At 41.7% G+C, this 13508-nt stretch overlaps 1 protein-coding gene across 1 annotated transcript in view; it reads right to left on the bottom strand.

Annotated features, from left to right (window-relative positions):
- LOC121579431 (protein FAM222B) overlaps positions 1–9016 on the bottom strand; it is a 55802-nt gene extending 46786 nt beyond the window's left edge. Inside the window, exon 1 of the mRNA XM_041894019.2 lies at positions 8889–9016. The gene's annotated coding sequence lies outside the window, so the exon portion shown is untranslated. The remainder of the gene's footprint in view (positions 1–8888) is intronic.
- Positions 9017–13508: the final 4492 nt, after the last annotated feature.

Below are 13508 nucleotides of genomic sequence, written 5' to 3'. Positions count from 1 at the left end.
GAATGAAACTGACCATTTGAAAATAACGTAGCGTTACCCCTGGCTCCACTTGATCATGGGTAGCATTTGGTGAATCCGCACAAATACAGAAAAGATCCCATCTGCTAAAAATGCATGGTAATAGATTTCCAGAATTGCAGCAGGAAAAAAATCAACTCTTTGTAATGAGGAACCACCTAAACCAGATCTGTCGAGGCACACAGGCTGAAACATCCCCCTCCCTCTCTCAACCCCAAACATTGCCCATATAGCTGCAGCCCAATATGGTGACCAGAGTATGGGCGTGTGGAAAGGAGTGGGTGTGTCGAAAAGAGTGGGTGTATGGAAAGCGAATGAGCTAATTGGGCAGATTTGTTGCCACTCAAGACCGTTTTGCGTGGCTGATTGGGCTACACAACGTCGATAAGCCGGTGTGAATGACTAGTGCACCGGTGTGGTATCGAGGTGCCTGCCGACCTGAGGTGCTTCCCACTGGGCAGCTGTATCACGGTGTCGCCGTAGGTAGCTAACGTGGCAATTTTTTCCCCTCCCATGATTATATTTCATGTAGGATAGCAGCCTATACAAAAAATAACTAATATTGATAACCAACTAGATGTCCCTTGATAGATACATAAATAAAATACATATATACAGTGGGGAAAAAAAGTATTTAGTCAGCCACCAATTGTGCAAGTTCTCCCACTTAAAAAGATGAGAGAGGCCTGTAATTTTCATCATAGGTACACGTCAACTATGACAGACAAAATGAGAAAAAAAAATCCAGAAAATCACATTGTAGGATTTTTAATGAATTTATTGGCATATGATGGTGGAAAATAAGTATTTGGTCAATAACAAAAGTTTCTCAATACTTTGTTATATACCCTTTGTTGGCAATGACACAGGTCAAACATTTTCTGTAAGTCTTCACAAGGTTTTCACACACTGTTGCTGGTATTTTGGCCCATTCCTCCATGCAGATCTCCTCTAGAGCAGTGATGTTTTGGGGCTGTCGCTGGGCAACACAGACTTTCAACTCCCTCTAAAGATTTTCTATGGGGTTGAGATCTGGAGACTGGCTAGGCCACTCCAGGACCTTGAAATGCTTCTTACGAAACCACTCCTTCGTTGCCCGGGCGGTGTGTTTGGGATCATTGTCATGCTGAAAGACCCAGCCACGTTTCATCTTCAATGCCCTTGCTGATGGAAGGAGGGTTTCACTCAAAATCTCACGATACATGGCCCCATTCATTCTTTCCTTTACACGGATCAGTCGTCCTGGTCCCTTTGCAGAAAAACAGCCCCAAAGCATGATGTTTCCAACCCCATGCTTCACAGTAGGTATGGTGTTCTTTGGATGCAACTCAGCATTCTTTGTCCTCCAAACATGACGAGTTGAGTTTTTACCAGAAAGTTATATTTTGGTTTCATCTGACCATATGACATTCTCCCAATCCTCTTCTGGATCATCCAAATGCACTTCAGACGGGCCTGGACATGTACTGGCTTAAGCAGGGGGGACACGTCTCGCACTGCAGGATTTGAGTCCCTGGCGGCGTAGTGTGTTACTGATGGTTGGCTTTGTTACTTTGGTCCCAGCTCTCAGCAGGTCATTCACTAGGTCCCCCCGTGTGGTTCTGGGATTTTTGCTCACCGTTCTTGTGATCATTTTGATCCCACGGGTGAGATCTTGCGTGGAGCCCCAGATCGAGGGAGATTATCAGTGGTCTTGTATGTCTTCCATTTCCTAATAATTGCTCCCACAGTTGATTTCTTCAAACCAAGCTGCTTACCTATTGCAGATTCAGTCTTCCCAGCCTGGTGCAGGTCTACAATTTTGTTTTTGGTGTCCTTTGACAGCTCTTTGGTCTTGGCCATTGTGAAGTTTGGAGTGTGACTGTTTGAGGTTGTGGACAGGTGTCTTTTATACTGATAACAAGTTCAAACAGGTGCCATTAATACAGGTAATGAGTGGAGGACAGAGGAGCCTCTTAAAGAAGAAGTTACAGGTCTGTGAGAGCCAGAAATCTTGCTTGTTTGTAGGTGACCAAATACTTATTTTCCACCATAATTTGCAAATAAATTCATTAAAAATCCTACAATGGGATTTTCTGGATTTTTTTTTCTCAATTTGTCTGTCATAGTTGACGTGTACCTATGATGAAAATTACAGGCCTCTCTCATCTTTTTAAGGGGGAGAACTTGCACAATTGGTGGCTGACTAAATACTTTTTTGCCCCACTGTACATAAAGTATATTCAATGGGGAGGGCATGAACAGCAACAACACACATACAAGCAACAGCACACCCACAGTACTTCTAATTTAAAAAATACAATTATTTGTGTAAAATACAACTCAGACTCATCCTCTGGCTTCAAAACAGAAGTCCAAACTCTCGAGGTACGGTAGTTGCGTGGTAAGAAAAAAACAAGAAAAAAACACTGCTCTATCAAAACCATCTTACCTATCCACCACATTTTCGAACGTTGCTACGGGCACAGCCAAACAACAGAAGTGATTGATTCAACTTCGGCTTTACTTCCCTACTGCAGAGCACTGGTGGCAAACTTGCCAGAGTAAATTATTTGAAAGAGTAAATTAGTATAAGTGTAATTTTATATTAATTTCATTCAAGTTTGCTAACGTTAGCTAGACTTACTAGTAGGCTAGTTCTGTTGTGATAATAACGTTAGTTGCGTTGTGTCTGAGTTAAGGCCTGGGCCATCCATCAAGTCAATAACTATAATGATAAACTATAGGCTAGATAACTATAAATCGTTGGTGAGCATCCACACTAGAGGAAAGCTAATCATTCTACAGTCCTACACCTGTCATTTAACTGATCAACGCATCCTACTGCACACTGCCTATTAACAAGGTGGTAACACTAGACCATTCATGAGGTCACTAATGCACAGATACTGGTTCAGACCATTCAGTGCTTTTAGGGTGTGTTCATTGTCATAGTGAAAACCGCAAATAATACTTCAATGTACATGTAGGCCTAATGAAAAATATAGTAACTCATTTAAATTTAGCCATTCAATAACAAATGCCATTTAGCCTGCACATCTTATACAGTATGTCATTGCCTCGTCGCTCAAGTGGTTTGCAAGTGATTTCCATTTTTCTAATGGTTGTCAATTCCTTTGGGTCTTCATCTTCTTATCCAAATGTTCTATAGCTTTTGTAGCCTACAGCTTTTCCTGAGATTTCTTCAAGAGAAGAGGAATTGCCTATTGCAATTAGGCCATTCATTAGCTAAATATTAGGGCTATAGGCTAAAAACATGTTAAAAGATTATGAAATGGCAGATCTGTAGTGCGTTCCTCTGTGGTCTTTGGGCACGCAAAGCTCCACTATTGATTAGGCCTACGTTTTTAGACAAGAAAATGGCTAAAGAAAATAAGTCTAAATAAGTGTCCAACAAGCTTTTGTATTCTGGCTTTTCCTGGGATTTAAAAGGAATAGGATGTAGCCTATAAATTAGAAGCGTATGCATATTAGCCCATAATTCATAAGCTCAATGTTTAATACTGCAGTGAATATATCCAGTCAATTTACACAGCGAAATACATTTTTAAAAAATCAGATAACGAAATATAGGTAGCTACACACTATGTGCGCTCACGAGGATGCGCTGAGTGTGCTCCCTCCCAGTCCCCAGGTACGCAGCTTGAAAAGCTACCCTATTGTTTTAGTTTTAGGGACAAGAAATGTATCCTACCTAGGCTACAACAACGTTATTATTGTTTTCAAATGAGTACAAAACTCTAGTCTAGGCTGTAAACTGCAGTGAATAGCCTATGTCATTTGAATAACCACTCAAAAGCCTGGTGTTTTGAATGCATATTATTTTCGAAATAACTGCATCCAGCCTGCCGGATTGGGCAACCAGTTGGATCAGTTACACTCTAAAAATTAGGGGTTCAACAAGGGTTCTTCTAAAATCCTCAAAGTTCTTTGGAGAACCTTAGGGTTCTTGCCACTGAAAATTGCACCCAAAAGGTTAACCCCATAGGAGGTGGGCTTCATCGAGGAACCTCATTAGTTGGTGGGGGTTTTTGCAGGAACCTAACTGCCCAACTGAAACATTTGGATTTGAAAGGACAGCAGGTGCAGGCACTTAACTGAAAAATGTAAAGATCTCCTCAATTTAAGGTAAGATTTGTCCCTTTTATGATGTAATTTGATATTGTTTTATGATGATCCCATCTATCTTTTCATATTTGTGCAAAACAGAAAATGGATACAATTCAATGGATATCAATCAACAAAGAGGTAAGAATATGTATGCTATAAGAATATGTTGAAGGCTAGCTGTATTGGGTGCAGATGACTGAACTGCTCACTTTTGTGTCTGTCTGCATATTTACAGACGAGGAGGCATAAAAAGGTATGTCAATTGGTATTGGTATGTTATGCAGATCACATGTACCATCCACCTTCCTTACCTCTTCAATGAAAATCCCATAGGCCTCTACAGTGCCTTGCAAAAGTATTCATCGCCCTTCCCGTTTTTCCTATTTTGTTGCATTACAACCTGTAATTTAAATGGATTTTTATTTGGATTTCATGTAATGGACATACACAAAATAGTACAAATTGGTGAAGTGAAATGAAAAAACTAACTTGTTTCATAAAATTATAATTGGTGCGTATGTATTCACCCCTTTGCTATGAAGCCCCTAAATAAGATCTGGTGCAACCAATTACCTTCAGAAGTCACATAATTAGTTAAATAAAGTCCACCTGTGTGCAATCTAAGTGTCACATGATCTGTCACAAGATCTCAGTATATATATACACCTGTTCTGAAAGGCCCCAGAGTCTGCAACACCACTAAGCAAGGGGCACCACCAAGCAAGCGGCACCATGAAGACCAATGAGCTCTCCAAATAGGTCAGGGACAAAGTTGTGGAGAAGTACAGATCAGGGTTGGGTTATAAAAAAATATCAGAAACTTTGAACATCCCACGGAGCACCATTAAATCAATTATTAAAAAACGGAACGAATATGGCACCACGACAAATCTGCCAAGAGAGGGCCGCCCACCAAAACTCACAGACCAGGCAAGGAGGGCATTAATCAGAGAGGCAACAAAGAGACCAAAGATAACCCTGAAGGAGCTGCAAAGCTCCACAGCGGAGATTGGAGTATCTGTCCATAGGACCACTTTAAGCCGAACACTCCACAGAGCTGGGCTTTATGGAAGAGTGGACAAAAAAAGCCATTGCTTAAAGAAAAAAATAAGCAAACACGTTTGGTGTTCGCCAAAAGGCATGTGGGAGACTCCCCAAACATATGGAAGAAGGTACTCTGGTCAGATGAGACTAAAACTGAGCTTTTTGGCCATCAAGGAAAACGCTATGTCTGGTGCAAACCCAACACCTCTCATCACCCCGAGAACACCATCCCCACAGTGAAGCATGGTGGTGTTTTTCATCAGCAGGGACTGGGAAACGGGTCAGAATTGAAGGAATGATGGATGCCGCTAAATACAGGGAAATTCTTGAGGGAAACCTGTTTCAGTCTTCCAGAGATTTGAGACTGGGACGGAGGTTCACCTTCCAGCAGGACAATGACCCTAAGCATACTGCTAAAGCAACACTCGAGTGGTTTAAGGGGAAACATTTAAATGTCTTGGAATGACCTAGTCAAAGCCCAGACCTCAATCCAATTGGGAAAAATCCCAGTGGCTAGATGTGCCAAGCTTATAGAGCCATACCCCAAGAGACTTACAGCTGTAATTGCTGCAAAAGGTGGCTCTACAAAGTATTGACTTTGGGGTGGTGAATAGTTATGCACACTCAAGTTCTGTTTTTTTGTCTTATTTCTTGTTTGTTTCACAACAAAAAATATTTTGCATCTTCAAAGTGGTAGGCATGTTGTGTAAATCAAATGACACAAACCTCCAAGAATTCCATTTTAATTCCAGGTTGTAAGGCAACAAAATAGGAAAAATGCCAAGAGGGGTGAATACTTTCACAAGCCACTGTACATTATGGACAAGGTACAGTGGGGAGAACAAGTATTTGATACACTGCCGATTTTGCAGGTTTTCCTACTTACAAAGCATGTAGAGGTCTGTAATTTTTATCATAGGTACACTTCAACTGTGAGAGACGGAATCTAAAACAAAAATCCAGAAAATCACATTGTATGATTTTTAAGTAATCATTTGCATTTTATTGCTAAAATATTGTGTTGTTGTTATTGTTAAGCGTATTACTACTACTAATAATAATAATAATAATAATAATAATAATAATAATAATAATAATAATAATAGGGGTGGGGGGAGTAGTTAAAACATTTACCCCAAAAGGTTATTCAAAAGGTTCTTTGAGGATCCATTAAAAGGGGTTCTTTGAAGAACCCTTTTAAAAAGAACTTATAGGGGTTCCCCCACAGTTTCAATTTGAAGAACCCTTAAAGGATCCTCCAGGAACCTTTACTTTTTAGAGTGTATGGGGGTTTTCTCTGCAGTTTAGTCTACAAAGTCCAAGCACATTAGCTGGAAAGTAATGTTGTATTTTTTCATGATGTATCAGATAACAGAAACATGCAGGGATTTTTAGTGGCGCGCATATTAATTATGATAATGCTCAAGCGCTGAGGAAGTTGTATCCATAGTTTCCACGTTTGGCTTCCGTGTTTTAAAAGCATTCCAAAATTAGGTGGATAGCAGAGCGGTTTCGACATACCCACTCCTTTCCTTTCGACACACCCACTCCCCCATAGACGGGTTGGTTGTTTAGCAACAACATTTACATTTACATTTACGTCATTTAGCAGACGCTCTTATCCAGAGCGACTTACAGGAGCAATTAGGGTTAAGTGCCTTGCTTAAGGGCACATCGACAGATTTTTCACCTAGTCGGCTCGGGGATTAGAACCAGCGACCTTTCGGTTACTGGCACAACGCTCTTACCCACTAAGCTACCTGCCGCCCCAAAACCGAGGCATGCGCAACTATGAGGCAAAACATGGGGGTTGGCTTAGACTGTTGACAGCAGGTATGCTATATTTCGTCACCAATGTTTATTGAATACGTAAATACATTTTCACAATGAGCACTTGTCTCAAATGCATTGTTACAGTTGTTGGTCAGCTTGCGAATGTTTTGCATTGACATGAAATCAGTCAAAACACCTCAAAACAAAGAAATGATATCAATAACAAGAGTAAACGAGCTGAAACAAGACACTTACGATTCCACACATAGCAGTTTCTTGTCATTCTTGCTAGCAATCTGTCCATCCAGATTCACAATGACTGGCTGACTTCTGCCCCATGGAAGCACGCACATCGTTTTCGTAATGTTGTCAGCTAACCCATCTATACTCTGGTCGCCATATTGGGCTGCAACTACCCCCTGCTCCATATACATGGATATGTACAATTGTTTTACTCATCAACTCGAAAGTCACATTTCGGTTCATGCCGACTGGATCTCGTTCGAATAGGAAGCCTCAGCCAGTCTGTTTGACCAATCAAATAGCTTTCTCCAAAGTAAAAAGCTGGATGCCAAACCTCTCACTGGTTTGTGCAAGTGGAGTCCAAGTTATACACTAATAATATGCTGATGTGTAAAGAGGGACAACTAAATGCTGGATTGTCAAGAGAGATTATATTCAGGCTAAACGGTGAGACAGTAACAATACTGAGTGTCTGTCTATGAAAATGAGGCACAGTAGCCCTCTCAGAAAAAAGCCCTGCAAAATGATAACACTTTCTGACATCACATCCAAACCACTCCTTGACTGTCAGATCAATCAGAATACGGTGGCATTGACACACCTGCCCCTGTCTTGTTTCAAAGGCCACTGTTCGCTAAATCAGGTGCTTCTCCAGTCTCTCGCTCTCAGCATCCACCCTACAGAGACAGACCGAACATAGAAATGATTAACCCTTCTATCTTGCATGGCTACTTATCAAAGCAGCACAGCAATTGGGCAACACACTGCGTAACTTTACTGTAAGTGTAAGCACAACAAATTCGACCTGGCCCACCCACCAGCGGCAGGCTGTCCAAATGTAGAATGTTGGCAATCAATTAATTATACATCTCCCCAGAGAAGAACACACCCGCTATTCGCCCCTGGCTGAGACGACAATATTTTAAGGAGGTGGCAGGCTTGTAAACTACATAGTTGACTCGTTATTCTGTGAAATGAAAATCAACCTGGGTGTAATTCAAAACAATTAGCTAGCTAGTGCCACAATAAAGAAAAGCAAAGGAAAGACATTCGTCAAATTCTAACAAATTGATTACTGTCGGTAACTACAGTAGCTAGCTAAATGTTCCGACAAAATGTTAGGTAAGATAATGTATAGCTAATTCATTTAATGAGGATAATGTAAAGGCTACAGTGTAATTTCATAGGCACTATAATCCGTTCAATTATGATTGATTTAGCATCAACATTAGCCGACATAAGATGCTGGCTAGTTGACACATTCAGTAGTCTCTAACGTTATGCCAAAATACAGCTATCTCTAACCTTGAATTAAGAGTTATTTGAACAAAGGAGTAACGTTTAATCCATTTTCTAGTTAGTGCAATATCGATAGCCAGCTTGTTCGCTAGCCCAATGTGTACTCTTAAGGAGCCTACTGTATAGTTACAACTTAAGGTCCAATGACTCGCATGTGTAATGGAACCGAGAGTCATGATCCAGGTCTAGCTTGTTAGCATGCGAACTCGTAGCTAGCTAGCTACCTGGATAGCAGGCTAACTAGCAAGCTAACTAATGAAACACAAAGCTAGCCGCTTGTTAGCTAGCTAGCTAACGTTAGTTTGACTCCTTTGTTGCAGTCTCTGCTTTGCACACATTTATGACAAGTAATTATCTTCCAACGTGATGAACTGAATCACATATTAGGTAGAAATACTTACTCTCCATGTACCTCCTCGAAAGGCATTGCTTAAAACATCGTCATGGTTTAAAATTCAAAGACAGATTTGTTTTGCTATTTGTTGTTGCTCTGCGTTGCCGAATCACTGCTGCTGCTGTCTGCGGCAGAAACTTCCGACGCATGCGCAGACTTTCTCACCATCGAGCCAAGTCGGGTCTTCTTGACTGAAGTTTTCCAATAGTTTTCCCCTAAGACCAGTTTGATTTATTTTCCTAAATAATTATTAAGGTTTTGATAAGGTTAGGCATAGCTGGTCCTAAAACTGTGGTCAGTGACAACTTTTACCTGGGCAAAGTCCCAAGAAAAGAATGGGGGAAATGTAATCGATTAATAAACTCATACTTGTAATTATGAAATGCATTGCTCTACTTAACATTTCCAGAAAATGGTATTAGGTCGACGACAATAACAAAGGTGGCGATCATGATCATATTGATGGCGATATTGAATGCATAACATCTTGATACACAATATATGACTGGGCAAAAGTTTAATATTACAATGTATTTTATATTTCCACAGTTGCAAGACTAGAATACAGTTCATTGCTTATCACAGTAATTCCAAGCATGTATATGTACACAGAATCCAGTGTCCAAGTCATTCACCCACCTAAAATATATAAACATGAAATCCATCCAAAGGACTCCACGGTCAATAGTGTCATATGGTTTGTGAGATATATATATATATATATATATATATATACACACTGCTCAAAAAAATATAGGGAACACTTAAACAACACATCCTAGATCTGAATGAATGAAATAATCTTATTAAATACTTTTTTCTTTACATAGTTGAATGTGCTGACAACAAAATCACACAAAAATTATCAATGGAAATCAAATTTATCAACCCATGGAGGTCTGGATTTGGAGTCACCCTCAAAATTAAAGTGGAAAACCACACTACAGGCTGATCCAACTTTGATGTAATGTCCTTAAAACAAGTCAAAATGAGGCTCAGTAGTGTGTGTGGCCTCCACGTGCCTGTATGACCTCCCTACAACGCCTGGGCATGCTCCTGATGAGGTGGCGAATGGTCTCCTGAGGGATCTCCTCCCAGACCTGGACTAAAGCATCCGCCAACTCCTGGACAGTCTGTGGTGCAACGTGGCGTTGGTGGATGGAGCGAGACATGATGTCCCAGATGTGCTCAATTGGATTCAGGTCTGGGGAACGGGCGGGCCAGTCCATAGCATCAATGCCTTCCTCTTGCAGGAACTGCTGACACACTCCAGCCACATGAGGTCTAGCATTGTCTTGCATTAGGAGGAACCCAGGGCCAACCGCACCAGCATATGGTCTCACAAGGGGTCTGAGGATCTCACCTCGGTACCTAATGGCAGTCAGGCTACCTCTGGCGAGCACATGGAGGGCTGTGCGGCTCCCCAAAGAAATGCCACCCCACACCATGACTGACCCACCGCCAAACCGGTCATGCTGGAGGATGTTGCAGGCAGCAGAACGTTCTCCACGGCGTCTCCAGACTCTGTCACGTCTGTCACATGTACTCAGTGTGAACCTGCTTTCATCTGTGAAGAGCACAGGGCGCCAGTGGCGAATTTGCCAATCTTGGTGTTCTCTGGCAAATGCCAAACATCCTGCACGGTGTTGGGCTGTAAGCACAACCCCCACCTGTGGACGTCGGACCCTCATACCACCCTCATGGAGTCTGTTTCTGACCATTTGAGCAGACACATGCACATTTGTGGCCTGCTGGAGGTCATTTTGCAGGGCTCTGGCAGTGCTCCTCCTGCTCCTCCTTGCACAAAGGCGGAGGTAGCGGTCCTGCTGCTGGGTTGTTGCCCTCCTACGGCCTCCTCCACGTCTCCTGATGTACTGGCCTGTCTCCTGGTAGCGCCTCCATGCTCTGGACACTACGCTGACAGACACAGCAAACCTTCTTGCCACAGCTCACATTGATGTGCCATCCTGGATGAGCTGCACTACCTGAGCCACTTGTGTGGGTTGTAGACTCCGTCTCATGCTACCACTAGAGTGAAAGCACCGCCAGCATTCAAAAGTGACCAAAACATCAGCCAGGAAGCATAGGAACTGAGAAGTTGTCACCACCTGCAGAACCACTTCTTTATTGGGGGTGTCTTGCTAATTGCCTATAATTTCCACCTGTTGTCTATTCCATTTGCACAACAACATGTGAAATGTATTGTCAATCAGTGTTGCTTCCTAAGTGGACAGTTTGATTTCACAGAAGTGTGATTGACTTGGAGTTCCATTGTGTTGTTTAAGTGTTCCCTTAATTTTTTTGAGCAGTGTATATATATATATATACAGCTCTGGAAAAAAGTAAGAGACCACTGCAAAATTATCAGTTTCTCTGGTTTTACTATTTATAGGTATGTGTTTGGGTAAAAATAACATTTTTGTTTTATTCTATAAACTACTGACAACATTTCTCCCAAATTCCAAATATAAACTGGTCAAAATAACAAAAAAGATGCAGTGGTCAGACCTCGAATAATGCAAAGAAAATAAGTTCATGTTCATTTTTAAACAACACAATACTAATGTTTTAACTTAGGAAGAGTTCAGAAATCAATATTTGGTGGAATAACCCTGATTTTCAATCACAGCTTTCATGTGTCTTGGCATGCTTCCACCAGTCTTTCACGTTGATGTTGGGTGACTTTATGCCACTCCTGGCGCAAAAATTCAAGCTGCTCGGCTTTGTTTGATGGCTTGTGACCATCCATCTTCCTCTTGATCACATTCCAGAAGTTTTCAATGGGGTTCAGGTCTGGAGATTGGGCTGGCCATGACAGGGTCTTGATCTGGTGGTCCTCCATCCACACATTGATTGACCTGGCTGTGTGGCATGGCGCATTGTCCTGCTGGAAAAACCAATCCTCAGAGTTGGGGAACAATGTCAGAACAAAAGGAAGCAAGTTTTCTTCCAGAACAACCTTGTACGTGGCTTGATTCATGCGTCCTTCACAAAGACAAATCTGCCCGATTCCAGCCTTGCTGAAGCACCCCCAGATCATCACCGATCCTCCACCAAATTTCACAGTGGGTGCGAGACACTGTAGCCCCCCGTGTAGCTCAGTTGGTAGAGCATGGCGCTTGCAACGCCAGGGTTGTGGGTTCAATTCCCATGGGGGGCCAGTATGAAAAAATGTATGCACTCACTAAAACTGTAAGTCGCTCTGGATAAGAGTGTCTGCTAAAATGTAAAATGAGACACTGTGGCTTGTAGGCCTCTCCAGGTCTCCGTCTAACCATTAGATGACCAGGTGTTGGGCAAAGCTGAAAATTGGACTCATCAGAGAAGATGACCTTACTCTAGTCCTCTACAGTCCAATCCTTATGGTCTTTTGCAAACCCCAGCCTGGCTCTTCTTTGCTTCTCATTGATGAAGGGCTTTTTTCTAGCTTTGCACAACTTCAGCCCTGCCCCTAGGAGCCTGTTTCGAACCGTCCTCGCCGTGCACTTCACCCCATCTGCCGTTTGCCATTATTTTTGTAGGTCACTTGATGTCATCCTACGGTTGTTGAGTGACATTCGAATGAGTTGGCGGTCATCCCGGTCAGTAGAGAGTCATTTTCGCCCTCTGCCGGTCTGTAGCTTTGTTGTCCCCAATGTCTGCTGCTTGACCTTGTTCTTATGAACTGCCGTCTTTGAAATTTTAAGGATGGAAGCAACCTGACGCTCACTGTATCCCTCTGCCAGTAAAGCCAGAATTGAACCCTTATTTTCCTCACTCAAAACTTTCCTTTTCAACTCTTTTGGCATGGTCAATAGTTATTTTTTGATTAATATTACTTTTGAGATACTATTAGCACTGTTTTTTTGCCATCCAGCTGGTCCTATTGCAAGAGAATAGTGATGACCACAGCAGTGGTTTTTATACTTTTCCTCGTTAAATAAGATTTGGTTCAGGTGATCACCTAATCAGTACCTAATTCAGTAGAATGAGGTGTGCCTGTGTTGGAATTCAACAGACACTGGAATGGAATGGCTGTCATACATGTAGAGATACTGATTTAAGAAAGTATTGCAGTGGTCTCTTAATTTTTTCCACAGCTGTATATATACATATATATATATATATATATATATATATATATATGTAAATATATGCAAAAACCGAAATAAATGACCCCTTTACATCCACCCACCTACCCCGCTGCTCCCCTTTTTCAGGCTTGAGGAAAATGACAGTCATACATTGAGATAATGTATTGTTCCCTTATATTATAGTATATACCATCATGTTTGCATGCCAGGTGTTGAGGAGCAGGTAATTATATATCTGTGAAATAGGAATGAATATTTCTCTGCTGGGAAAAATACAAAACAAGTTACATACCGGTAGGCAAAGTTTAAAACATCTTAAATTGTGATTTGAATCAGCAATACTACTGTACCATGAATGATAATAAGTAGCAAGTATACGATATAACTGATTGAGACATCATATGTCATCTTATGAGACATGGAAATGACTTGGTTATCATCCCGACCAGACCATTACAATGACCCAAGCCAAATCCTGCCTGGCCTGCAAGCGTTACTACACCCAAATCCCAACATCAAGTGAGAGGAGGGGGCCAGGGGGAGAGCTCTGTCTG

This window comes from Coregonus clupeaformis, chromosome 13 (genome assembly GCF_020615455.1).
Source record: "Coregonus clupeaformis isolate EN_2021a chromosome 13, ASM2061545v1, whole genome shotgun sequence".
In the NCBI taxonomy this organism is placed as follows: domain Eukaryota; kingdom Metazoa; phylum Chordata; class Actinopteri; order Salmoniformes; family Salmonidae; genus Coregonus; species Coregonus clupeaformis.
This window is presented reverse-complemented; position numbering and strand designations above follow the sequence as displayed.